General features: G+C 49.2%; 1 protein-coding gene across 5 annotated transcripts in view; it reads left to right on the top strand.

Moving 5' to 3' along the window:
• Positions 1-27389, top strand: part of FSTL4 (follistatin like 4) — a 731471-nt gene that overhangs the window by 6898 nt on the left and 697184 nt on the right. The window contains exon 1 of one of the 5 annotated variants that reach the window (XM_060091935.1): positions 24038-24122. The exons of the other annotated variants lie outside the window; for them this stretch is intronic. The gene's annotated coding sequence lies outside the window, so the exon portion shown is untranslated. Of the gene's footprint in view, positions 1-24037; positions 24123-27389 lie in introns of those variants that run through there. 5 annotated transcript variants of the gene reach the window in all.

The following is a 27389-nucleotide window of genomic DNA, read 5'->3' as shown; positions in this document are numbered from 1 at the left end:
CAGATCATCTGTTTGTTACGTGTCTGCCCTGTTTTCTTGCTGGCATGCTGTTGTATGCCAGAAAACCCAACCCAAATGGCTTAAACAGTAAAGAGATTTATCTCATCTAATGATAAGCTCTGGGATAGGATGGCTCCAGGTTTGGTTAATTTAGCAGCTCAACAATGTCATTGAGGGCACAAGTTCTTTCCATTTTTCTACTCCACTTTAGTGCCCTTCATGGTCACAAAGTGGCTGCTGTGGTTCCTTCCACTCAACCTTCATGTCCTTGTATACAAGTGTCCACAAGCAGAAGAGATAGCGTCCCTTCGTTGTTTTACTCTCTTTAAAAAAGTAAAATTGTGTCTTAGTCTGTTCAGGCTGCTGTAACAAAATACCACAGATTGGGTATTTTATAAACAGCAAACATTTATTTCTCACAGTTTTGGAGGCTCGGAAGTCCAGAATCATGGTCTGGCAGATTCCATGTTTGGTGAGGGCTTTCTGGTTCATTTAGGTGACTATCTTTTTGCAGTTTCCTCACATGGCTGAAGGGGCTATGGGTCTCTCTGGAGCCTCTTTTTTAAGGTCACTAATCCCATTCACGAGGGCTCTGTCCTCATGACCTAATCACCTCCCAAAGGCTCCACATCCTAATACTATCACCTTAGGGGTTAGGATTACAACATATGAATTTTGGGGGGGACACAAATATTTAGACCATGGTGAATTGTTTGAATAGGTGTTATATCCACAGGTTAGCAATCTAAAATACTTAAAAGGCAAACAATAAAAAGTCTCCCTATTACTCCTATCCTTTCTTCTCATGAATAGGATTTTCTTATTTATTCTTGATGCCAAAAACTTGGCCTCTTTTCACTGGTGCCAAATTGAAACTTGGAGACAGAATTTTGGGTGAAGTAGAATAGAATAGCTTTATTGCTTTGCCAGGCAAAGGGGGACAGAGTGGGCTCCTGCCCTCAAAAACTGTGTGTCCCAACCCCAGAGGATTTGGTGAGGAGTTTTATAGCAATGGTTCAAGGGTGGGGTTGCTGATAAGATTAAGTTGTGTGCAGGGCCTACACTCCTTTAATCTGGTCTCAGGTAATCTCTTGATGAGCTTCTCTGGTTCCTTTAATCTGGCTTCAGGTGGTCTTCTCTGGACTGCAGAGAAGTTCCGTAAAGAGCTCAGAGATATTGTTATGTGTATCCTTTGAGGTGGAACCAGGACCTTACCTCAAGGCTGCACTACTGTTTCTTGGCTGCTCCTCCCTTGTGTCCGCATCCCCTCCCTTCCCTGATTAGCAATTGTTTGAATCTGCCCTTGGGAACTCAGGGAAGGTCATGGAGGCTGGAGTCTGTTTCCTACAAACAAGAAACAGGGGGCACAGAAAGGCTTCCATGCCCAGGAACCCTACAGGGTCCTGCTTGGTTTCATCCTTCCAGAATCTCTTTGTGTAATAAGGCATATTACAAGCAAATATGAACATACAGTTTTATCTCACTGTCACTTTTCCATGCTCTAAGCATTTTTAAAAATTAAATTAAATTTATTTATTATTTTTGGCTGCATTGGGTCTTTGTTGCTGTACGTGGGCTTTCTGTAGTTGCAGCAAGTGGGGGCTACTCTTTGTTGCGGTGCGCGGGCTTCTTATTGTGGTAGCTTCTCTTTGTTGTGAAGCACAGGCTCTACGCGGGTGGGCTTCAGTAGTTGTGGCACTTGGGCTCCATAGTTGTGGCTTGTGGGCTCTAAAACGCAGGCTCAGTAGTTGTGGCACATGGGCTTAGTTGATCTGTGGCACATGGGATCCTCCCAGACCAGAGCTCTAATGCATGTCCCCTGCATTGGCAGGCGGATTCTTAACCGCTGTACCACCAGGGAAGGTCCCTCTAAGCATTTTTTGACACTGCTTTTTGTTTTTCACTGAGCAAAATATTTTGGTACATAAAGCACATCCTTCACATTGTTTTATAGATACATTATATTGCTTTACATGCATGTAACCTAATTTGTTTAACCAGTCATCTTTTGATAGATATTTAGGTTGTTTCCCATATTTGCTGTTATAATAAATTCTGAAAATCTGTTAGTTTTCCTAGAGGATAAATTCCTAGAAGTAAAATTGCTGAGGCAAAAGGGGTATGTATTTGTGACCTTGACAGATGTTGCAAATTGCCCTTCCTGGGGTTTGTACCAGTTTATTCTCCCATCAACACTGTATGACAGGCTGGCTTCACAACAACCCACAAGGTATCTTCTCAACCTTTGGATTCTTGCCAATCTGATAGGTGAAAAATGGTCCTTGTGTCTCTATTTAAGAGCTAAGAAACCATTCCCAGGAGTTTCTTCAGCAGACTTGTTCTCCTGAGCAAAAGGTCTCCTTGGCTGGAATTTTGTAATGTGCTGCCTCCTAAACCAGTCATTGGCAAAAGAAATGAAATGACTCTAATTGGTTTAAATTAATCCAGTTTAACATCCTCTGGTGGAGTTGGTATAGGGGCAGCCTTCCCACTACAGGGATGCCTGGACAGCACTGGGTTCTGTTAGTGAGGGAGACGGGGGTAATGCTGTGGGGTAGGCACCCAGCAGTGTCTGGGATATTCCTGGTCCACCACCTGCTAGAGAGTTGGGCTCAGACCTGTGCCTCCAAGGTCTGGAATTCTCCTTCTAGGACTCCCCATTCTCATGAGGTCAATGCTTGTAGGCTGCCTGGGGTGGGAGGATGGTTTGTGGTTGCACAAACAGCCTGATCTCTGATCAGATCCAAGATACTGGTTGCATAAACCAGGTCAGAGAAGAGTCTAGGCTTTAGAACTGGCAGCCTGGGTTCAAATGCCCCCTCTGCCACTTACTAGCTATGTGACCACTTAGCCTCTCTAAGCTTCAGTTTTCTCAGTTGTAAAACTGGGCCAGGAACTCCTGCCTCAGTAGCTGTCGGGAAGTTGAGTGGAATGTATACCATGTGCCCATCCCAGGGCCTGGCCCACAAGGAGTTACTCAGCAGAGGCCCGTCCTGGCTGAGGTCTCCTGTCCCTCAGAAGGCAGGGAAGAATATTCCATGAGCTCTGCCCTGGATGCTGAGCTCCTGGATGTGGCCGGGGAGGGGCCTCAATCGACCCTGTGTCCTCCAGGCCCAGCACACAGCCAGAGGCTCAAAAAAGTGCTCCATCTGTGCTTGTCGATTGAATGAGAGAGCAGCAATAAGTTAGCACAAAAGCTGCTGCTACACATCCTAACGGTGTTTGGCTTTTTAGGCCATATTGAGGCAGAATTTCCCTTGATACCAATCTGTATCGAATCATTTACACATGCCGTGCCTCCCGATGACACGCACTGTTTATCTGCGGCATCAGCTCCGTATTGATTTATCAATGCCCATTTTGCACAAAGATCAATAATTAATTGCATCTCTGCAGACATGGGAATACAACCTGTTTGCCATGTAGAGTGCAGCCCTGAGCTGAGAGCCTGCTGAAGACTTTGTTTGCTCCTTGTGAGTTTTCCTACATCTGGTGCTGCTTTAATGGCCAGTGCCCAGGTACTGAGTGACCAGCCATCTCCACTGCCCTGGCAGAGGTCAGGACCACAGGAGACCTGATGGCCGTGCTGGGTGTGTGTGAAGGTATCCGGATGGATGAGGGAGAGCGACCTTGTGGAAAGGGCTTTTTTTCGGGGGGTGCATGCAGCTGGTGGGGGCTTCTCTCCCGTGACCCTTCCTAGGGTGGGTGTCTCCCCCTTTAGCTCTGCCTCTCTGGTCATTTCTCCTGTAGACGGACCACCTCAGAGCAGGATATGTTCTAGCTTGTCTGTTTCCCTGGGGCCTGCCACACACATAATAGGGCCTCAATGAAGGCTGGCTGAATGCTTGAGGCTGAAATGTACCATTTTCTGGGTTTCCTTGTGGTGCTTCTAGATGGTCTGGGAGCTGGTGAGTGGTGGTGGCGAGGCTCGGGCAGTAGGTGGCGCTGTGTCAAAGTCTGCGATCCGTGTCTGGGAGGAAGGCTATCAGGAGAGCTTCAGAATCCACCCCAACTTCAAAATTAACAGAAAATGACGATTGAGCATTTCTTACGTTAAAATTTTTTGAAATGATATTGGAAAGCCTTATTTTATAAATGTTAGGGAATTACAGTCAATCAACTAACATAATATCCATTTGTTAAACACCTACTAAGTGCCAGGCATGGTATTAGCATATTAATTCTGCTGGAGTGTTCCTCTTTATGTAACATGTCCCCCTGTCTAATTTATCTATATTACTTACCTTTTAGAGGACTACATTGATGAATTGCTCTATTAAAAGAGAATAAAGATACTTAAAGTCCTTAATGGGAGAGGACTCACCAAGGAGTTTTTAAGACTAACTTTGAACTGTATAGAACACTCAGCACATTATGCTAATTGTTTTTTCAGAGGCTGAGCAGCTTAGAGGGGCGAAAATTCAGCGTATTCCCATCTAGTTGCAGAAGCCGGGTAATCTGTGTCTCATCAGTGCTAACAAATATACCCCCTAATAACAGTTTGTAACAGTGAGAAATGCTTCCCTGGAAAATATTATCAGCAATTATATTATCTCACAAATTATTCTCTCACTCAGTGGAGGGTCCCAGTAAAAATATAATAGCAGATTGCAGCCGATGGGCTCTCTATTTTTATGTTAGAGACTTCATTATTTTGCAAAGTGGAGAGAAATTCTTTGAAAACACAGGCACCTGGTGCACACGCAAAATTGCCAGGGCCCAAAGCTGGGAGGGGGCCTGGGATGGGGGTAGGGCTACAGCCTGTCGGGAAGCTGTGGGAGCTGGCAGTCTGGGGGGTGCTGCCTTCCCCAGGACCGGCAGAGTGAGGGGTGGCTCTGAACCCTTCCTGCTCCGCGGCCATCTTCCCTGCTAGGCCGTCAGCTCCATGAGGACAGGGTCAGGGTTAGGGACAGGGTGTATGATTCCTGCTGTCACCTCAGCAGCCAGCAAGGTGCCTGGCACACCTAGGGGCCTCAGCAATCCTGGGTTACCCCAGGTGTTGGAGCTACAGGATAAATAGCCAGAGAGGCAGGGCTAAACAAGGTGTCATCCAGGGAATGGGCAAGCACTTCTCTGTGTGCCTGGGCCACCTCTCGAGGCCTCGGGTGGGATGGAGCCCAGGCTCATGAGGGCTGACCCCAGGGCAGGACTGTGGTCTTGGAGATGCTGGTGTGAGGATGGAGGGGGGAGGTTTGCCTGAACTGAGGAAGCTGGTGGAGGCTACTGGAGAAGGTAAGGTAAGCATGACGTGAGGGGGGCATTAGCAAGGCCGGAAACAGGCATGAGATTAGGGGTGTGTAAGCCAGGGGGCGGGGCGGGGCAGGGAGAACCTGGCTTGATGAGACTCCAGACTCCAGGGGCACCCTAGCCCAACGCCTCTTTCCATTCTTTTCGTCCTTGGAAGAGAACTTGGGGCTGTTCCTCTCCCAGAGGCCCCTCTCCCTTTCTCAAAGGGCTGTTCCCCTTCCCCGAAGCGATGTCTCTGCAGATGGCAGCGGTGCCGTGGGTAGTGAATCTGTGGACAGGTTTCACCTGCACGTAGCAGCCGGGCATTTCTCTGAGGGTGACCGCTGGTGTTGATCAGGGAGGGACTCACAGCCCAGTGGAGGAAACAAAATCATCACGTGGGATGCTGCCGTTCACAAGCCACGAGGGGAGTCTCTTCCATAAGTCTTTGTGTCTCCAGGCCAAGCACAGAGCAAGTTCTGATCTTGGTGAACTGAAGAGAATTGAGGCTTGGGGGTCATGGGGATATCAGGGACCGAGAGTGCAGGCTGGAGCTGAGCTGCGGCAGACATCGAGTCTGGGGAGGGCTGATAAGCAGGACGGGGTGAGGCACCCCAGGCTGACGCAGTGACAAGGGTGAAGGCTTGGAGGTGGGAAATACGGCGATGTTAGGGGTGCCTGGGCTGTCTGAAGTGTGGTGTACAACAAGGGGGGCAATGCCTTTGGGCCCAGATCAAGAGGACCTGGGATGCCAGAGTGAGGTGTCTGCACTTGCTTCTCTGCTCTCTGCATGGGAATCTGGGCAGGTTATGCCCAGATAGGGTTCTGCCCCAAGGGCAGAACTACAGAGACCCCCAGAAGCTGGGGCTGTCCCAGCCTGGCCAGCTGAGGAGGCTCAAGAACAGCTTGGGGGACAGGGGGCTCCAGCCTGAAGCTTGAAACCAGCTGGCTTCTTGTCCAGCAGATAGTGAGAGACCCCGACCCTTATTCTGGAAGGTGGAGCAACACACGGGGGTCTAGTGTCAGTCTCCCGGCAGGGCCAGGGGCTGCTCTAGGGCCCATCACGCCCCCTCAGTTGGGGATGGAGCTCGTGCCCTCTGGCGGAGCCCCAGATCTGGCAGCCTCCAGGCCCAGGCAGCCCGCACACTGGGCCGCCACCTTCTCTTAGGGGGCTGCATCCAGGTGAGACTCCTCTCTCAGTTTCCACAAACCCTCCAGAGTCTGTGCCACAGAAGACACCCCTGCCCACACCAGGCTGTGTGCCGTGTGAGGTGTTGCAAGGGGCACAGGGCTCTGTTCTTTGCTTACAGATAAGAGCCGAGCACCCGAGTCTCTTTAACGCCAGCGTAGGTGATTTTCCTCTTGCAGCTGAGGTCAGAAAAGTACCCGGGATAGGATGGGATAGGTGGTCCCCACCCCACCTTGCCCCCCACCAGGTGGCTGCCCAGCTCTCCCAGACCTCAGCCCTTTCCTCTGCCTCCAAAACCCTTCCCTGTCATCAAGTTCTGCGTCAGGGAGTCTTCCCTGGCTCTCCAGTGCAGAAAGGCCCTGGTTGTTCTGGACCCAGAGCTCACCCAGTCACCCATGCACCAGGCCGTTGGCATCCCTCCCTCCTCTTCACCATGGTTGGATCCCTTGAGGGTGGGGACTATCATTTTTTTTTTTCTCTCTCTGGCTCCAGGGTCTTGCTTGGGGTCTGAGATGATGTTTGGGGTATGAACGGATGAAGTAGGAGAGGATGCATTATGACAATTTTGGGCTGACAGGAGTCGATGGAGGTGCTGTGCAGGAAATGGGGCTGGGCAGGGGTCCTGGCACGAAGCTCGGATGCTTGGTGGAAAAATGCTAGTTCTCTGGAGGGCTGTGTGTCTGCACAGTTTAGTACTTGCTGCTGCTTGGCATTCTTTTCCTTGGGCTGACCCTGGGCAATTTGAGGGTGCATATTTTATTCTATTCATTTCTATATCATCATAGTCTAGTTCTGGACCTGAAAAACAGTAGGAACTCAATAAATGCTTGCTGACTTACTGATTGAACTCAGTGTGTTGTAAATGTATGCAAACCCTCTTATCTCTCTGGGCCTCAGTTTCTCCATCTGTAAACAGGGAGTGAGTTGGAGAGGCTCCTCTGGTGTCTTGAACTCTCCAGCTGTGACTCTGACACTGGGTGCTGGGCGCTGTGAGTTTCTCCAAGTCTCTGCCACCTTCCCCCTTCACCAGGGCCCAGAGAGGATGTGTGGGTGCATCCCCAGGGCTGAGCCCACAGCTGCAGGCCCTGCTGACCCGCAGGACATGGCGTCCACATCCTTCTACAGCGCCTGCCAGGGTGCACTCGTGCTTGTGGGGAGCTGTGCCCTGGGACACATGCCAGTGAAAGATCCCACCCATTGGGTGTGTTGCTGTGATTAGCTGGGTTCTGACCTGGCTACGAGGGGAAGGAGGGGGGCAGAGAAAATGGGCGTATGCTGCTGCTCGTGGGAGAAGGCCTCCGAGCTGCTGGGGCTCTGTGCCCTGCTCCTTTGGGGAAAGGGTCAGAGGATCCTGGTGTTCTAGGAGGTGGCAAGTGAAGTTAAAGCCCCGTGCCCAGAAGACCTGCAGAGCTGTGCACGTATTTAAGGGTGAGACACTAAATAGCAGGGCGGAAGTGCGTGTGTGTGTGTGTGTGTGTGTGTGTATGTGGCCCAGCAGTCGGCTTCACTGAGGGTAAATGGAATTGAGGGGTGCATTAGTTTCCTAAGGATGCTGCAACAAATTACCATGAACGGTTCTGGAGGCCAGAAATCCGAAATTAAGGTGTCGGTTGGCAGGACCACACTCCCTGCACAGGCTCTAGGCTTCCTCGCCTCTTCCAGCCTCTGGATGACTCCTGGTGTTCCCTGGCTTACGGCAGCACAGCCCCAATCTCTGTCTTCACATGGCCGTCGTCCTTATGTCTGTCTCTGTCCTTTTCTGTCTTTTAAAGGACATTCTCCTTGGATTTAGGGCCCTTCTCACACAGGGTGGTCTCATCTTGATTCTTACCTTAATTACTTCTGCAAGGACCCTATTTCCAAATAAGACCACATTCTGAGGTTCTGGGTAGCCATAAATTTGGCGGGAAGACTATTAGACCCACCGCAAAGTGGCCACTTGTCCATCTATATCTGTAAATCTCTTTTCTTGAGGTGGTAATTTTCTTTTGAGCCAGGTTACCAGTGTTCCCAGCACCAGGCAGGGGAAGGGAGCTGGGGTTCTTGCCTTTAGGTAGGTGGACTTTCACTTCATTCATTTTCAGTAGTGCCTGGGGTCCCAGAGAGCAGGGACTTGGGACCAACCTCTCCTGAGAGCAAGCCCCCAGCTTTCTGTGTGTGCCAGGCAGGGAGGGCACTGGGGGTGTACAGGCTCCTTACACAGAGTTGCAAGCAGTCTCTCTGTAATGAGTGTCACCTTCGCCCCCGCTCTCAGAGGTACCCGGGACCTCTGACTCCAGGGCCCGTTCTGGGTGGAAGTAGTGCAGATCCACTGTTTCTAGGGTTTCCACAGTGCTGACTTGGTCTTGGTTTTCTCTGATCTGCTCTGCCAGGTAGTCTTCAGCCACCTGCTTCCCAGCTGCCCCTATTTTGATGCTATTTGTCTCCTATTCCATTCACATGTTTGAGGGTGTTACCCCTTTACTGTCACTCTACTAAAATCTGTCAGTGGACTCTGAGCACCTTTAGAATATGATGCCCAAACTCTGACCATGTTGTCCTGGGCCTTTGCGGGCTGGCCAGCCACCCAGCCTCCCAGCCTCATCTCCTCACACACTACGCTCCAGCCTCTGAGGGCCTGAGCTCACCCCTGCTCATCCTTTCTCCTTAAGAATGTCACTCTCCAGAAAGACCTTCCCAGCCCTCTCACCCACTCATCTTTGTGCGTATACCCCATGCTTCCTTCTTGGCACAAGTAACAATTTGTCTTTACACAGCCAAGAGCCATGTCCTGTGCGCTCGTCCCTCAGATGCTCTTCTCCCCGTCCACTTCAGGGCCAGGAGCTGACCCGTAAGGGCCGCATCAGTGTCCCCCACTCACCTCTGGCTTCCTGTTGAGTTCATTTAGTGGGTTACTGGCAGGAGAGGGGAGGGTAGGAGGAAAGTGAGCTTGGCGTTTTTATTCTTCTGACTCCTTCCCTGATGGGTCTCCATGGGCTGGCTGTATCCCTTTGCTGAAGGCCTCAGCCCCCATCAGGTGGTCCTCTCCATTCGCACACCCTCTCATTGTTCCAGTAACTTCTCTTTCCCTTTGACCCTTCGGGCCTAGAAGTGGTTACTATGCCCTCTTTTTTTTTTTTTTTTTTTGTGGTACGTGGGCCTCTCACTGTTGTGGCCTCTCCCATTGCGGAGCACAGGCTCCAGACGCACAGGCTCAGCGGCCATGGCTCACTGGCCCAGCCGCTCCGCGGCATGTGGGATCCTCCTGGACTGGGGCACGAACCCACATCCCCTGCATCGGCAGGCGGACTCTCAACCACTGCGCCACCAGGGAAGCCCTACTATGCCCTCTTTAAACACTGCCTATGCCTTGAAAAATAGTCCATCCTCAAGTACCAGGTTTGACTGTGCCTACTCTCCTGCTACACTTTTCTTGCTAATTCACGTGCTTACTCTTGTTCACCCCTCACAGACTACCAGCTTTGTGGGGACTGACACTGTCTGTTTTCATTGCTGAACCCCCTGAGCTTACCTCAGGGTCTGACATACACTGGGTGCTCAATAAATGCCCATTAAATGAGAGACCACACCCACACATGTGTACACACTTGCACAGATGTGCCCATGCAGACAGACAGACGACACACGCTCACACACACTCACCCACTCACACCAAAGGCCTCTGCAGTTTTTGGCAGCTTGGAGTCTTCAGATAGTTGAGACCAGAGCTTGCTCCACCGCAGGTGGGCCTGGACCTTCTCAACCCCCTTCCAATGATTTGAGATGCAGTTTGTGGAAGCTGCCAGTGTTCCTGCTGTGTGGCCCCAGTGGGTCAGCCTAACCTCTCTGGGCTTCAGTTTCTCTCACAGGGATAGCGATAACTGCTCTGTGACCACCTACCTTGGTGACCCTGGAGGTTATGTGCCACCTTCTGCTGGTCTGCCAGTGACCCCTGGGGGTCAGAGTGCAGAATGCTTAGGATGTACCTGGTTAGCTGTGGCAGCAGCAGGAGGGTCACATGAGCCTAGAGGGACTTGGCCAGGAGTGGTGGTGGGGAGAGACTTCTGTGAGGGGGTTATTGCATCACATCGCCTTCTCACTAAGGGTTTACTCAGGCTGCAGTCAAGCCCCAGTTGTCGATGGGATTTATTGTCTGAAAGGGGAGGCGGGGACCCAGGAGAAGTCAGCTGGACAGCTGGGTATCAAGAGTGATGCAGGCCCAGCCTTGGCCCCCCCTTGGGGAGACTGAAGAGAAGAACAGGCTTCTGTGCCAGGGAGGGGGGTTTCCATTCAGCTGAGGGAAATAGACACACACCCAGAGCCCTTCTTGTTATTCCCTCCTCTCCTCTTCTTCTCTTACCTTCCTTCTGCTGGATTTCTCTTCTTCCTTCCTTTGGTCTGGCTGAGAGAGTGCCTGGAACTTTCTGGAAGGTTTCTTGGGGAGGCTGGGGAATGGGGCCCCTTCTCACTGAGGCTTTAGAAGGAAGCCATAAAACCTCTCTGAGTTCAGGTTTCTATTACACGTGTAGAATGTAGAAGCTGATGATAGTCTATGAAAATTCAATAAACCTTGAAAACAGCATCAGGGTTGATATCTGTAATTTAAAATAATGGATACCAAGAAATTGTTTCTCATTTATCTCACTGCTGAGATTGTGGCACAAAAGAGACTTCATTAAGCGTAGATTTTTTTTTAAGAAAAAAAATAGTGTCATTTATCTCAATGAATGACAGATGCGGGAGGTGGCTGATGATGGTGTTTAATAACACCCAAGCAACAAAAGCCTCGGTTCCTTCACAGTTTGGGACAAGTAAATGGATACACAGAATCACTTCACAGTGGGAGAGGTGCAGAAACTTAAAGTCTCGTTCTGACACACAGGTACCACTTGTCATGTGTTAAGCAGCACATCTGGCTTGTGGTATTGTTCCAGAATTAGCGGGGGAAGAGGGGACTAAATTGTGGCTGGGTCCCGGGCCACAGCTGGCCAGAAACCCCCCTCCACCGCCCCCCCCATCCAGAAACCTTGAACTGAAGCTGCGGGAGCCTGTGAGAGAGCCTATTTTTGGCCCTTTGCCGGCTGCCAGCTCCCAAGATGGGCTGTGCTTGGCTGGAGAGATTCCTAAAGTGTGTGTGTGTATGTATGTATATGCATGTGTGTGTATATACACGTGTGTGTGTGTATATGTATATATCCATGTGTATGTATATATGTGTGTGCGTGTCTGTCTGTGCCATGTCTAGGCTTCCCTCTAATGAGTTAGGAGACACCATTCCTCTTTTTGCCGTATTCCCATTTCAGAAACCAAAAATCCAAGAGTCTAGTTCCTACAAGTGACAGATTGGCAAAGCAGGAGGCAATTCACGTGAGGGTGATTAATGAACTCCCTTTTTAGGACAAAGAGCATTTAACCCACCATCTTAAGCCCCTCCACAGTCCCTGCATGGCCAGTGGTGGAGGGCAAGGCCTGCTCCCGAGTCCAAATCCGTGGGCATCTGGATGGGGAGCCTCCCAGGTTTGGATCATTTGTTCCTTGGATCTTATGCTGGTTGTGTGCTGTGGGCCAGGCTGAGTGCTGCTTAAAGCCAAGGGGGTTGGTGACAGTGATGCAAGATGATCAGGGACACGGGAGCCCCGTGGGCACTCAGGTGGGCTAGGGTGCGGGACTCCCAGAGCGGAGCCCACCCTGCTAATATGCGCACTCCCGCTCCCCTTCGCGCTTCACCCCGACCTCCCCTTCGCTCCCAGCACAGGCTCAGGCTGCTTGTGTTTCAGATGCAGGTCATGTGTGTGAGCCTCTTTTCCCCTTGAACGCCCTCCCCCTGTGGAAACAGCAAGCCTAGCTCATGCAGCCACAGAGCCAGGGACATCCCACTGTTAGGACATGGATCAAAGAATGCTAATGGATCAAATATTAAATGTGGGCTAAACACTGCACCGAATAATTCACCTTTTCTCATGTGAGCAACTTTGCAGCAGCTAGAATAGGAAGCAGGAATTTTCATGCTGATAACAGTGTTAGCAGGGTAGGGAAGGGAATGTTGTTTGTTTTCCTGAAGTGTTGCAAAATGTGTGAGAACCCAAGTCTTCACTTATTAAATTCAGTCCTGTAGGAATACAGCATCAAGGTTTTCCATCTCAACATGATTTTTAGAGACAGGGACATGGAGGGCATGGAGAGGAAGGGGTAATGATGTCCTTGGTGGAGGAACAGCTGATGGGACTGGGGATAGTTTGCCTGGAGAAAATAAGGGGCAACGCCACCGTGGTAGGCCAAATCATGGCCCCCCAGGATGTCCTTGCCCTAATCCCTGGAATCTGTGAATATGTTCCCTTACATGGCAAAAGGGACTTTGCAGGTGTGATTAAGTTAAGGTGTGATTAAGAAGGTTAGCCTGGGTCATCCAGGTGGGCCCAATGAAATCACAAGCGTTCTTTTGAGAGAGAGGCAGGAGTCAGAGTCAGAGAAGGAGATGTGATAACATAAGCAGGGTTTGGAGTGATGCCACCATGAGTCAGGGAATGCGGGCAGCCTCCAGAAGCTGCAAAAGGTAAGGAACAATTCTCCTCTAGAGCCTCCAGAAGGGACACAGCTCTGCCGACACCTTGATTTCAGCCTTTTATGATCCATATTGGACTTTTGACTTCCCGAATGATAAGGTGATAACTTTGTGTTGTTTTAAGCCACTAGAGTTGTGGTAATTTGTTACAGCAGCAATACTCAGTTATCCTGGAGTCTCTCCCCCTGCAGCTTGCTATGTGCCTAAAATAGCACCAGCAGACCTACTCCTTTGGGGACACCTGTGGAAAGCAGATATTCTTTATTATAATTACAATTAGTAACACTGGTAAGCCCTTACTATGTGCCACACTCTGTGCTAAGAGCTCTACCTGCGTTAGCCTAGTGAGTCCTCATATCAACCCTACCGTCTACGGGGTTCAGAAACCCATCGCTATCCATGCTATATTGTTATCTATTGCTCTGTAACAACTTACAGCTGAAAACAAGATACATTTATTATCTCACAGTTTCTGTGGGTCAGGAATCTGGGAGACACTTAGCTGGGTAGTTCTCATGAGGATGTCTCACGAGACTGTTGTCAAGGTGTCAGCTGGGGCTGTCGTCATCTCAAGGCTTGACTGGGGGCGGGTCTGCTTCCCAGCTCACTGATGTGATGGGTGGGAGCCCTAGGGTGCCCTCGCTGCTGGCTGGAGGCTCCAGTCCGCAATCCATAGGGCTGCTCACAACATGGCAGCTGGTTTTTCCCAGAGTGAGGGATGAGAGAGGCGATGAGGGAAGGGGAGAAAGGGAGAGAGAACTCAAGATGGAAGCCATAGTCCTTTTATCACAATCTCAGAAGTGACAGCCTATCACTTCTGCCATATTCTATCCATTAGAGCCAGTGACTAGATCCAGCCACAATCATGTGGAGGAGATTATGCAGGGCAGTGAATACGAGAGGCGGAGAGTGTTGGGGACCATCTTAGAAGCTGCCTACCACACCCGCTTAACAGACGGGATAACTGAAGTCCAGAGAGGTCAAGCTAGTACAAGTTAGAGCGAGGATTTGAATCCAGCTCTGTGTGAGCTGGGAGCCCACATTCGTAACAATTTTGCTGTCTCGCTTTTATGAAGCCTAAGTTATTTTAACACTCCTGCCACCCTCAGACCTTATTTTGATGCCCCTCCTTGGTGTACGCTCATGTACACCCCAGACCTAGCATGGACCACCCTACACTACGGTGTTTGGTTTGTTGTCTGTCCTACTAGATGGAATGGTGAGCCGAGTGCTAAATAAATGAATGAAATAAGAAATGAAAGGATGGGCTCAAAGAAAGAAGGGTGTCCTGGCAACATGGGGGCCACAGGGTGCAGCACCCTTCTGTGATGGGGTGGGTGGTCCTGTGCACGGATGTATGTTTCTGTATTTGGTGGTCTCTGTGTGGGCTTTGCCTAGGGTCTCAGAAGCTCACCAGTTAGGCAGCTCCCTCCTCCAGGCCTTGTCTCTCTGGCATCATCTCTCTGGCTCTCTCTCTGCACAATGGGAGGAAGGGGCTATGTTCCAAAGACCAGGGGTTAATGGGCCTTAAAGGGCCTCTGCTCTGGGAAAGGAGAGGATCCAAGCTAGTGCAGTCGTGTTCATTATACATCTCAGGGGCCTCCTTCCTCCTTCCGTTTGGGGCGCTGGGAAGGTGAGAGGCTCAGGGATCCCTAGAACATTACTGTCTTCCCACGATAGAGAGAGGGCTTCCCCTCACTGCTTCAGCACACCAAAGCCTTGGTGCCCTTCTTCCTTAATGCCATCTGCTGAGAACCTCTAGGCCAGTGCTTCTCGAAGTGTGGTCCTTGGACCAGCGGCAGTATCACCTGGGACTTGTTAGAAATTTAAATTCTCAACCCTTCCACCCCAGACCTTTTGAAACAGAAACTCTGAAGTGGGACTCAGCAGTCTGTAGCTTAACAAGCCATCCAGGTGATTCTGATGCATGATAAAATCTGAGAACCACTGCTCTAGGCCTTAAAAAAACCCTCTCAAAGCTTCTCCATTTCTTAAAATAAAAATTTTCGGAAGTAAAAATCTTCAATATATAAATGTGTTGGAAAATCCAGCAAAGCAATAGGAAGGAATTTAAATTACCTGGCGATTAGTATTAACTTATTGGTGCATGTCAATTCATTGTTATAGGACATGCTTGTATTTATAAATATATATCATGTTTAACAGGGTTGAGATTTTACAGTAAATATAGTTGGTTTTTTTTGTTTTTTTTTTTTTTGCGGTATGCGAGCCTCTCACTGTTGTGGCCTCTCCCGTTGTGGAGCACAGGCTCCGGACACGCATACTCAGTGGCCATGGCTCACGGGCCCAGCCGCTCCGCGGCATGTGGGATCTTCCCGGACTGGGGCACGAACCCGTGTCCCCTGCATCGGCAGGCGGACTCTCAACCACTGTGCCACCAGAGAAGCCCTAAATATAGTTCTGTACACTGCTTTTTAAACATTCTCCCATGGCATCACTTGTTCCTGGCTGTCAGGTCCTCCATTGTTGGAATGTATTGTAATTTAACTGATCCCTGGGACTGGTGCATCCACTGATATTGGCTGTGAACCGGGAAGATAGACTCACAGTGTAAGCAGATGGCTGGCAAAACCAGTGAACTTCTCCCTCTTGGCTTGGAGGGTGGGACCAATGAGGAGGCTCATGAGAGTCTGGCCTCCCGGCAGAGGCTGGACACAGACATGGGAAGGCAGAGAAAGGGACAGATGAAGGAGGTGCCACAAGTTCAGTGAGTGCCCAGAGTGGGTTTTTTTGGGGAGGGGTGTCAGAGGTTCAGCATCTGTGTGACCCAGAATGCACTGTCATAGGAACACATTTTTTTTTAACATCTTTATTAGAGTATAATTGCTTTACAATGGTGTGTAAGTTCCTGCTTTATAACAAAGTAAATCAGTTATACATATGTCCCCATATCTCTTCCCTCTTGCATCTCCCTCCCTCCCACCCTCCCTATCCCACCCCTCTAGGTGGCCACAAAGCACCGAGCTGATCTCCCTGTGCTATGCGGCTGCTTCCCACTAGCTATCTATTTTACATTTGGTAGTGTATATATGTCCATGCCACTCTCTCACTTTGTCCCAGCTTACCATTCCCCCTCCCCATATCCTCAAGTCCATTCTCTAGTAGGTCTGTGTCTTTATTCCCGTCTTGCCCCTAGGTTCTTCAGAACTTTTTTTTTTTTTTCCATATATGTGTGTTAGCATACAGTATTTGTTTTTCTCTTTCTGACTTACTTCACTCTGTATGACAGAATCTAGGTCCATCCACCTCACTACAAATAACTCAATTTCATTTCTTTTTATGGTTGAGTAATATTCCATTGTATATATGTGCCACATCTTCTTTATCCATTCATCTGTTGATGGACACTTAGGTTGCTTCCATGTCCTGGCTATTGTAAATAGAACTGCAATGAACATTTTGGTACATGACTCTTTTTGAATTATGGTTTTCTCAGGGTATATGCCTGGTAGTGGGATTGCTGGGTCGTATGGTAGTGCTATTTTTAGTTTTTTAAAGAACCTCCATACTGTTCTCCATAGTGGCTGTATCAATTTACATTCCCACCGACAGTGCAGGAGGGTTCCCTTTTCTCCACACCCTCTCCGGCATTTATTGTTTGTATATTTTTTGATGATGTCCATTCTGACTGGTGTGAGATGATATCTCATTGTAGTTTTGATTTGCATTTCTCTAATGATTAATGATGTTGAGCATTCTTGCAGGTGTTTATTGGCAGTCTGTATATCATCTTTGGAGAAATATCTATTTAGGTCTTCTGCCCATTTTTGGATTGGGTTGTTGGTTTTTTTGATATTGAGCTGCATGAGCTGCTTGTAAATTTTGGAGATTAATCCTTTGTCCGTTGCTTCATTTGCAAATATTTTCTCCCATTCTGAGGGTTGCCTTTTCATCTTGTTTATGGTTTCCTTTGCTGTGCAAAAGCTTTTAAGTTTCATTAAGTCCCATTTGTTTATTTTTGTTTTTATTTTCATTTCTCTAGGAGGTGGGTCAAAAAGGATCTTGCTGTGATTTATGTTATAGAGTGTTCTGCCTATGTTTTCCTCTAAGGGTTTGATAGTTTCTGGTCTTACATTTAGGTCTTTAATCCATTTTGAGTTTATTTTTGTGTACGGTGTTAGGGAGTGTTCTAATTTCATTCTTTTACATGTAGCTGTCCGGTTTTCCCAGCACCACTTATTGAACAGGCTGTCTTTTCTCCGCTGTATATTCTTGCCTCCTTTATCAAAGATAAGGTGACCATATGTGCGTGGGTTTATCTCTGGGCTTTCTATCTTGTTCCATTGATCTCTATTTCTGTTTTGGTGCCAGTGCCATACTGTCTTGATTGCTGTAGCTTTGTAGTATAATCTGAAGTCAGGGAGCCTGATTCTTCCAGCTCCGTTTTTCTTTCTCAAGATTGCTTTGGGTATTCGGGGTCTTTTGTGTTTCCATACAAACTGTGAAATTTTTTGTTCTAATTCTGTGAAAAATGCCATTGGTAGTTTGATAGGGATTGCATTGAATCTGTAGATTGCTTTGGGTAGTATAGTCATTTTCACAATGTTGATTCTTCCAGTACAAGAACATGGTATATCTCTCCATCTATTTGTATCATCTTTAATTTCTTTCATCAGTGTCTTATAATTTTCTGCATACAGGTCTTTTGTCTCCTTAGGTAGGTTTTTTCCTAGATATTTTATTCTTTTTGTTGCAATAGTAAATTGCAGTGTTTTCTTAATTTCACTTTCACATTTTTCATCATTAGTGTATAGGAATGCAAGAGATTTCTGTGCATTAATTTTTATACTGCTACTTTACCAAATTCATTGATTAGGTCTAGTAGTTTTCTGGTAGCATCTTTAGGTTTCTGTATGTATAGTATCATGTCATCTGCAAACAGTGACAGCTTTACTTCTTCTTTTCCAATTTGGATTCCTTTTATTTTTTTTTCTTCTCTGATTGCTGTGGCTAAAACTTCCAAAACTGTGTTGAATAATAGTGGTGAGAGTGGACAACCTTGTCTTGTTCCTGATCTTAGTGGAAATGGTTTCAGTTTTTCATGATTGAGGATGATTTTGGCTGTGGTTTTGTCATATATGGCCTTTATTATGTTGAGGAAAGTTCCCTCTATGCCACCTTCTGGAGGGTTTTTATCATAAATGGGTGTTGAATTTTGTCAAAAGCTTTCTCTGCATCTATTGAGATGATCATATGGTTTTTCTCCTTCAACTTGTTAATATGGTGTATCACGTTGCTTGATTTGCGTATATTGAAGAATCCTTGCATTCCTGGGATAAACCCCACTTGATCATGGTGTATGATGCTCTTAATGTGCTGTTGGATTCTGTTTGCTAGTATTTTGTTGAGGATTTTTGCATCTATGTTCATCAGTGATATTGGCCTGTAGTTTTCTTTCTTTGTGATATCTTTTCCCGGTTTTGGTATCAGGGTGATGGTGGCTTCGTAGAATGAGTTTGGGAGTGTTCCATAGGAACACATTTGATCCCATTTTTGCTTCAGAAAAAAACCCAACAAAAGCAATAATCCATCTTTATATGTACAGAAAAATGGGTGGAAAGCTATAAACCATAATGTTAATATGATTTCTGAGTGGTGATGTCATGAGATATTTTCATTTTCTTCTTATTGCTTATCTTTCTGAATATTCTATAATGAACCTCCATTACTTTTGTAATAAAAACACTGAAATAAAATAATTGAGGGAGTGAGGAGGAGAAGTTAAAAAGGAGGAGGAGCATCTTTTGGGTGGAAGATGCTGGAAAGATCTGTTTAGTTGTGTTGAGGTGATGGCCTCATGGATGCTTAGAAAAAGAGGGTCAGGATTCAATGAGTGAATTTGTAAATCTTTCTCCTCGAAATGCCCATGACGTCATGGACCAGACTGAGCATTCTGAGTCTGGGAGAGGACCATGGACCTCCTGTTGGTTGATTGAAGGACCCTCGCTGTCTCAGAGAGAGTGCTTCCAGGGAGGGCTCTTCCACCATCGCGTTGATCTCCCCAAGCCTGCCATGTGTGCATGTGCATGCTCATGTGTGTGCGTGAAGTGACCACCTCACCAGTGGGAGGATGGAGGCCAAGCCCCTGATTTGGGCTCTGCAGACCCCGGAGAGGGCCTTGGTGGGCAGGAAGGCATCTAGTTCTAGAATCTTCTTCCAGATGAGGCCATTCGAGAGGGAGTCAGGACTGTTAACCTCCCTTCTTCTCCACGGCTTTCACTCATCGCAATGCCCTGCGGAAGGAACCTTGAAAGACAGCGCTCAAATGAGTTTCAGTGACATCTAATCTGCTGCTCAAGGGGCTGTGCTGGTTTTTTATTAAAGTTCATTATTTTCAATTACGAAAGAGGGGGTTTGGCGGGCTTACGTCTGCAACCTAATTGAACCATTTCTCCCACTCCTCTCCCTAGTGTAAAGTATTCTCACCCTTTGGTGGAGAAAACAGCAGAGAAAACATTTCTTCATTTTAAGGAAATATATTTATCCATGAAGGGCATCAAGAATTGAAGAAAATATAACAGGCTTGGTTTGGAAGTGAGAGAGGAAGCAGCTGCTGCCGGAGAGCCCGACACTGGGGGTCCTTGAAATCCAACACCAATGGGGAGGGGTCGCTAGTGCCAGCTCCCAGGATTCCTGGGTCCTCCACTGGGGTTCCATGGGCTTCTTTGGTTCCTGGGAAATGGGGGCTGCTTTACAGGGAGAACTTTATAAGGTCGATGGAGGCCACTAGCTGGAGGGACAGCGGAATTGTTCCTGGATAAGCAGAGCTCCCTCTCTCTTCCCTCCCATCCTCCCAGCAAGATTTCTGGATTGGAAAAAAATGATTATGGCTGGAGCTTGTCCTTGAAAGGAGCTGAGCTCTGGAGTTTGACCTTCCACGGAGCCTCAAAGGGATTTCATAAAAAGCGTGCGGCGGAAGGGTTGGGGCCTGTGGGGCAGGGTGTCAGGAGAGTTGGCAGGCTTCTTGCACATGCATCTCAGCTCTGCACACACAGTCACCAGCTTGCTTTGTAACATGTTTCCTAAAGCATTTCTGCAGAAGTCCGATGTCGAAGCCAGGCAATCCAGTGAGTAGTGAGAGGTGGGCTGGGGGATTGGGAAGCCAGGTCCTCAAGGCTGTTGCTGTGTCACAGGGGAACTGGGAGGTCACTGTCCTCCCCCTGTGCAGGGGACCCTCTTTCTCTCTCCTGTTGAAAAGGGCTGTGGTGAGGACAAGCATTTCTCCCAGACCAGAGCCCAAGTGGGGCGGCAAGGTTAGGAGTGGTGAGTGTGGAGAAGTGTTCTGACCAAGTTCATTCAGGTCTCTGATTACTTTGTCCCCTGCCTTTTATTTGGGTGTGAAGGAAGCCAGGGAGAAGGGGCACAGGAGGAAGGGTCTGCTATTCTGGTAGAGCTGGTGGAGAGAAGGGAGGGATTCTCTGGGGCCCTTTCCACTGGCCATCTGATTCTTGGAAGTGGCTCTCAGGCCCTTCTCATGAGTCTGACCTTGGGTTCTTGTGACCCGTCTCTTTATCCACCTCCCGTCAGTTGTCCCTGGTGCCTTTTACTGCCTGGGCACTGTGAGATTGGTAGGGGGGTTGCAAAGTGATGAAGAGATGTCCCTAAAGGCATGGAGCTTGCTGGTTAGCAAAGAAGATGCCGGGTGTCCCTACTGACTGTACTCCCAGCAGAGAGTGGAGAGGGTTTCAGGAAAGGGGCTTTCTGGGACATTCAGATACCATGGAACTCGGAGTCAGGGAAGGCTTTAGGGTGAAGAAGCACTTCTCCTGGCCTCCATAGGATTTGACAGGGAGATGTTTGAGAGGATGTTCCGGGCTTGGGCGCCAGCAAGGGAGAAGGCCTGGAGGTGGGTAAGGGGGAAATGGAAATGGGGAGATTCAGTGCTGAGCATGGGTGAGGGAGGGTGGAGAGGCTGGGGTGGGAGAGGGGTAAAATGGATGCTAGCTGTGGGGAGCCTTGGACACCTTCTAGGAGCTTGGTCAGGGGACAGGATGAGGGAAGCTTGGGAGGTCTGCAAGTTTGGGAGCTTGCTTAGAGCTCGCTTTGAGAAAGCTCACTGATTGCCTGGCTGCTGGGTCTGGGGCTGGCAATGTGGTGAGAGGGGAGGAGGTGAACAGGGGTGCTTTGGAAACTGCTTAGGGAAGGGGCAGTGGGGGTTGTCTTCCTTGGTGCCCTAAGCATCACCATGGAAGGCACGGCCAAATGCTGAATCAGCCCCATGTGTCCCTGGTGCCCTGACTGTCTTGTCTGAGACCATGGCTAGGAAACTGGCCCCGTCTCTTAACTCCACTGTTTAAATCTGGGCCCTTGAAGGACTGGAACCTCATCCCCAACCAGAACTGACAAAGCTGGCTCTCTCTACTGTCTAGAGGACTGGAAGCCTCTGGTATTGGTTGCCTGGATCATACCCAGCACCTGATACCTGCCTGGGCCTGGATCTGCTAAAGCCATCCTCTCCCCACCTACCCCCATCTTCTGCTTCCCCTGAGCGTTAGTCAACACCCAAGAAAGACTTTGGTGCTCTGAAGACCCTGCCAGCGAGAGGGTTCTCGGTGAGCCTGAGGATGGTGGGCTGGTAGGGATGTGGAAGCCCAGAGCTGACACTTGAAATGTGTCATTATTTTATTAAAGTTTAAAATTTAATAAAACACAATTTATGGGAGATGTTCCAGCTCCACATACATCATTAGGTTTCTTGCTGATGCAGCATGTTGGGCTCACAGCCATGCCTCCCCGTCTCTGGATGTCAAAAAGGGAAGGCCTGGTGGTTGTTGGGGACTGCTGAGGTTGGGGGTGGGACAGAGCTGGGCCAAGGTCAGGCCGGGCCAGGGTCGTGTCTTTGGTGCTGTTGATCCGAGCCCACCTAACATTTCTGCCTTCACTGCAGCAGCCTGTCCCTGACCAGTAGTTGAGGGTACCCTGAAAGCCCTTAACCCCCACGTGGAGAGCAGTAGAGCAGAGGATACGGGAATAGACTGCAGAGCCAAACGGCCAGGATCGCAGCTCTGCTGGCTACTCGCTGTGCTGGTTCCCGAGCGCTTCTTCATCTGTAAGGTGGCAATAACAAGCGATCCACCCTCATTGGGTTATAGCCAGGTTGTGCCAGTGAGGTGCTTGGCATAGTACTGGCACTCAGCATGAAATGAGAGGTCACACGGTTTTTACATTTTATTATGCGCTAGTTGCTGTTAGATATTATGTCCCTACCCTCACGGAGCCCAAAGTCAAAATAAGGGGGTAAGTTCATGGACACCTGAAATACTTGGAGGTATGCTAAGTATTGAGAGGAACCCATAGTGAGTGTGTGTGTGTAATCTGGGGAGGCTTCTAGGAGGAGGTGATTTTTGGACCTGGCCTCTTAGGGAGGAGGGAGGCGTTCAGTTGAAAGATCTAAAGAAACCTGACAAATACTACCTCAGCCAGGTGACCAAGGTCAACATCAATGGTGATAAATCATGTTGATATTGAATAGTATATACTCTGGATATGAGAATGGCACTTTTTCTCTGTAGTCTTCCTCCCTAAAACCCATAACTCAAGTCTAATCAGAAGAAGAACATCAGACAAATTTCAGTAGAATAACATCCGACACAGTATCTGACCAGTACCCCTCAAAACTGTCAAGGTTATCAAAAACCAGGAAATCAGAGAAACTTGTACTGCTGAGAGAGGACTAAGAGGATGACTAAATGTGATGTAATATCCTGGATGGGATCCTGGAACAGGAAACGGACATCAGATCAAAACTAATAAAATCTGAAAAAAGTAAATCTGAAAAAGTTTTAGTGCAGCTAAAACAAAAGGATCTAAACTCATTTTCTCTGAAAAGGGAGCAACTGAGAAAAGCTGAGCATATGATTGTCTCAAAGAGGTATTCACAGTGATTGAAGTCTTTAGCTAAGGGCTGGGATTCCAACCATCACTGATGCTGATGCTAATGAGGATGATACCAACAATAACAATAATAACAATGATAACTAACAAGGAAAATTTAGACCTACTAAGGCCGGTGTTTATTGGCCTGGACTTTGCCCTCCTTCCTGTCATACCTCTTAAGAGTGTGTATCATGGCAGACTGCCCATCAGGAAATCTTATTGCGAGCTTACCCAGTGTGGGGCATGGTTCCTGACCCCTGGAGGTCACAGCTGCTGGAGAGACTGGTGATGAAACAGGCCTCGGCACAGGGTGTGTTGAGTGTTGGGAATGGGTGCACAGACCTACCTGGAGTGACGGGCGAGGGAGCCTCCCAGACCCGGGAACATGAGCATCGCACAGGCCTCCTTGGTGAGGGTATGGCACTGGGAACCCGCTCAGAGGCTTCTCCGCAGGTCACGCCACCTGGACCAGAGCATAGCCCCTCAAAGCAGCTGGGTGAACACACTTTTTAAAAATCAGAGAAATGATTACAGTTTGGCCCAGATTTCCAGTGTTGAGAGAGCAGTGAGACATTTGCATGAAGGCCTTGGAGGGTCTGGAGCTCTCTGCTGTCATTCACGGCTTTCCTTTTAATTGCTATTTATTTTAAAATATCTGTCTAATGTATAATACAAGCTTAGGCTCTTGAGGCCATCGCCTCCCCTTTCAGCTCTGTTTCTGAAATCCCATTTAGGGAGGACAAATAGCTTTTGGGTACAAGAGTCTTTGCCTCTTCAAAGGAGCAGTTAGCAGGCTGTTCTCTCCTGCCTGTGTCTGTCTGTGGCTGGGGGCAATAAAGTGAGATTATTTTAATTCCATTTAAACTCTCCGGGGGTCTGGCTGTGGAGGGAGGCAGCTGCTGTCTTTGTTGGCTTCCTTTTTTCATAGAACTGTTGTGTCGATTTCTCGGGGTGGGATGGGGAGGGTAAAGCGATGGCACTGGCAGGGGTCTGTCTCTGTCTACTGGCCGCCATCAAGGCCTGAGGAACTGGGCGCAGCATTTCTCTGAACTTCAAAGAATCTCTCAGTACCATGTTTGCAGTAATGACTCAGAAGGGCGTTTGCTGAGTTTGTGAGTATTTCTGTGTGTGAGTGCCCCAGACCATGAGGTTGACTGGATTTGTTAAGCATGCTTATCCTCTGAGCCAGAATTTATGGAGCACCAACTGTGTACCGGTCACAAGCCACACAAAGATGCCAAGTCCCCTGCCAGCTTGGTGGAATGAGTGGTAAGCCCTGGGAAGGAGGAATATGGGGTGCTGGGAGAGTTCAGAGGAGAGGTACCTGACCCAGTTCGGGAAGGCTTCCTGGAGGAGGTGATGTTTAGATTGAACTCTGAAGGATGAGTAGAGGTCATCCTGCTAGTACTTTGCTTTTCTATGAGAGAAGCATGGGTACTGGGTCTGCCATGTGCAGGCCTGGCACCTTGAGAGGAACATTGTGAGGTAGGGACGTGATCAGACACTTGCAGCTCAAAGGACTGTGGAGGTGACGGTGAGGGGCAGCTGATGTCAGAGTCTGCCTGGAATGATGAGGTTGTCTCAGGCTGGGGAGGGGATGGTGGGAGTGGTCCTTATCCTTAGACCCTTGGGACTAACTAGGGGACAAAATAGTTTGGGAACAAATAGCAGGTGTCACATCCCCCCAGCAAGGAGGACTAAACCAAGAGGTGATGTAGGGGGCCAAGCAGGGACCTCAAATGGTCTCTCCTGCCAGGACCCTCATCTGGGGATCACCTGGCTGTAATGACAGGTCCCAGAGCTGTAGTCAGGAGTCGGGGGAGGTGGTGTGATCATCAGCTGGTGCTGAAAGCTCTCCTTGTCTTTGTTTAACCTAAGAATGGTGTCTTCTAGTGCCTGGGGGTGCTTGGTTCCTGGCTGGGGTTTGGAGGACTTAACGGGAGTCTTCTTCCAGTGTGTGGGGACCGTGAGGACCCCAGGCCCCGGCTCTGTGGAGCATGACTGTGACAGCCTCTCGGCCCACTGTCTGGCAGTGACTGGACCCTGGTGGCAGATTCCCTCCCCCTCAGGGAGACAAGCCCTTGAGCTGTGTGTGGAGCTAGAAGCTGGGTGGTGTGCTGTGCTCTTTTAGTGTGCCAAGGGGGACACTTGGCTTGTGGGCAGTTGGCTCACCGGGCATCTGTTAGTATGGCAGCATCACAGGACCAGGTATTAGAAAACTCAGGTTCTTGCTAAGGGATTTGCTGGGTTATGTGGTCAGGTCACCTCGCCTGACTTTGCCTGTGTTTCTTCTCCTTCTCCCTCAGTTTTATCATCTTAAAATGTGGGTGGCTGAGATTACATGTGGCATTCAGTGCTTGCTTTGCCAGAGCAGGCTGGTATTCCAAGGCCTATGCGCAGGCCTGGCCCTGCATTCTGCAAAGTCCCCTCCCCCAACTCCCTTTTGGGCCTCAGGGGTCCAGAATCCAGAATGCCCACTAGGGCCTCCCTCTCTGGTGACTCAGCTCTTGGAGCCCAGGAGAAAGTCAGAACGAAGAACGTGAAGATGAACTCAACAGCAGGGTCCTCAAAATAGCTCCCCTGACAGCTTGGGATAGGGGGCAGCGCTGATTTTCTGCTTGCGTTTCCTCAATTCACAGTGACAGCAAAGTGCCCTTCCCACATAGGACAAGATCATTCACTATGGTTTTAGAGTCTGGGTAGAGCAGCTCTCTGCCTGCCAGGCCCCCAGGACGCTCTGCGTGAGCAGAGATGCTCGTGTTTGAGCTCTGTGGAGGGCTCAGGCCCTGCCCTGGGGAGCCCGGCATTGTTACCTGGAGAATCTCTCCAGTTTTCCGTTCTGCAGAGTCCCACTCTGGGGAGAGTGTCTGGCCTGGACTCTGAGTGATGGGCAGGCATTGCTCTCCCCACTTTACAGGTGAAAGGGTGAGATCCAGAGTTTACCTGATTCTTCTTGGCTCACATGCTGAGTCAGAGGCACGGTTCGGTGTAGACTTCTCTATGCTCGTCCTGTACTGTCCCAAGATGGGTCACCCCAGGGACTTGCTCTCCATCCTTCTTCTGTACCCCCATCTTCTTTCCCCTTTCTCCCATCCTCTGGAGCTCTCCTGTCCACACAGTAGCCACCAGCCACATTGGCTACTGAGCCCTTGAAACGTGGCTGGTCGAGATGGGCTGGAAGTGTAAAATGAACCCTGGAGTTTGAAGATTTGGTACAGAAAAAAGAATGTAAGCTATCTCATTGATAATTTTTTATATGGACTACACGTTGAAGTGATCATGTTTTAGAGATACTGGGTTAAATAAAATATATTATTAAAATTTATTTTTAATGTACTTACAAGAAAATTTAAAATTACAGATGTGACTCATGTTCTCTTAGAAAGCGCTGCTCCGAGTCTCGCTACTCAAAGTGTGGACCCTGGACCAGCAACACTGACATCACCCGGGCTAGGCGCTGTGCCCACTAGTGCCCCAGGGGGAGCACGGAGGATGCTGCCAGGAAGGAGGCGCTGAGGGCCAGCAGCTCGTAGACATGCTGATGACTGTGGCCCTCTTCACTCTAAAGTCAGGATCTGCTGCCAGGACTCATGTCTGCTCCCCCTGGGCCTGGGTTTAGTGGGCAGAGTAAGGGTTTAGAGTGAGGATCCCCCCTGCCCAGAATCTGATTCTGAAGAAGTGATTCTGGTCACCTGAGTCTATTTCTCCTCTGCGATTCTGTAAAATCTGATGGCGACTCTAGCCTTCTGGGCTGTGTTCCAGCGATGGAAGAGAAGGGTGTGTGCAGTCCTTCAGGCTGGTGTGATGGGATTTTCAAGCAAGAGAGCCCCTGCCCTGGGAGGGGGAAGCTGGCCTGACATGCAGTGCTGGGGCAGGGGGCAGATCTGAGGGTGGCAGGTGACTGGTGCAGGGGTGGAGGGGGTGTGTGGCCGGAGAGGGCCTGGGGATGCAGCACCGGCTGTGGGGGCCCAGGCTAGAAGGACTGCCCTGGGGACACCCCCTCCCTGCCCTCAGAGGTGCCTGCCAGGAATTAGGCCCCTGCAGGGCTGTGGACCCTGTCTGGGCCCAGGTGGGTGCTGGCCAATCTCCCAGGCACAGTCTGACAACTGGACCAGGCACCCAGCTGACAGGGAGGGGGTTCTGTGTGCTCATGGCTGTCTGGCCGGACATCAAAGACAGTGCTTAATCTGAGGGGGGGAAAATCTGTGTTCTTTAAAAACCTTGTTCTTAGGTGTTTGCATTTTCCTTACGGGTTCTTTTTTCCCCTGAGTTTCCTAGAAGGGTTTCTTTTGAAAAATTTAAAAACTTCACATCGAGAAATTTACCCCAACAGCTTTCAGGTGGAGGAAGAGGATTTGCTTCCACCTGCGCTGGGATAGTGGGGTAGGGGTTAGGGCAGGGGAAGAACAGGCAGGCCTGGAGCTCCCTCCCTCAGGGAGGGTAGCAGGATGGGAATTAAAGGAGGCATTTGCTATCCCACCACCCCTTTCCTCTCTTCAAATCCTGCTCAGTCTTCCGGGCCAGCTCCAGTGCCCC

Source organism: Mesoplodon densirostris, chromosome 3 (genome assembly GCF_025265405.1).
Source record: "Mesoplodon densirostris isolate mMesDen1 chromosome 3, mMesDen1 primary haplotype, whole genome shotgun sequence".
NCBI lineage: Eukaryota > Metazoa > Chordata > Mammalia > Artiodactyla > Ziphiidae > Mesoplodon > Mesoplodon densirostris.
Note: the sequence above shows the minus strand (reverse complement) of the source record. Positions and strands in the feature narration are given on the sequence as shown.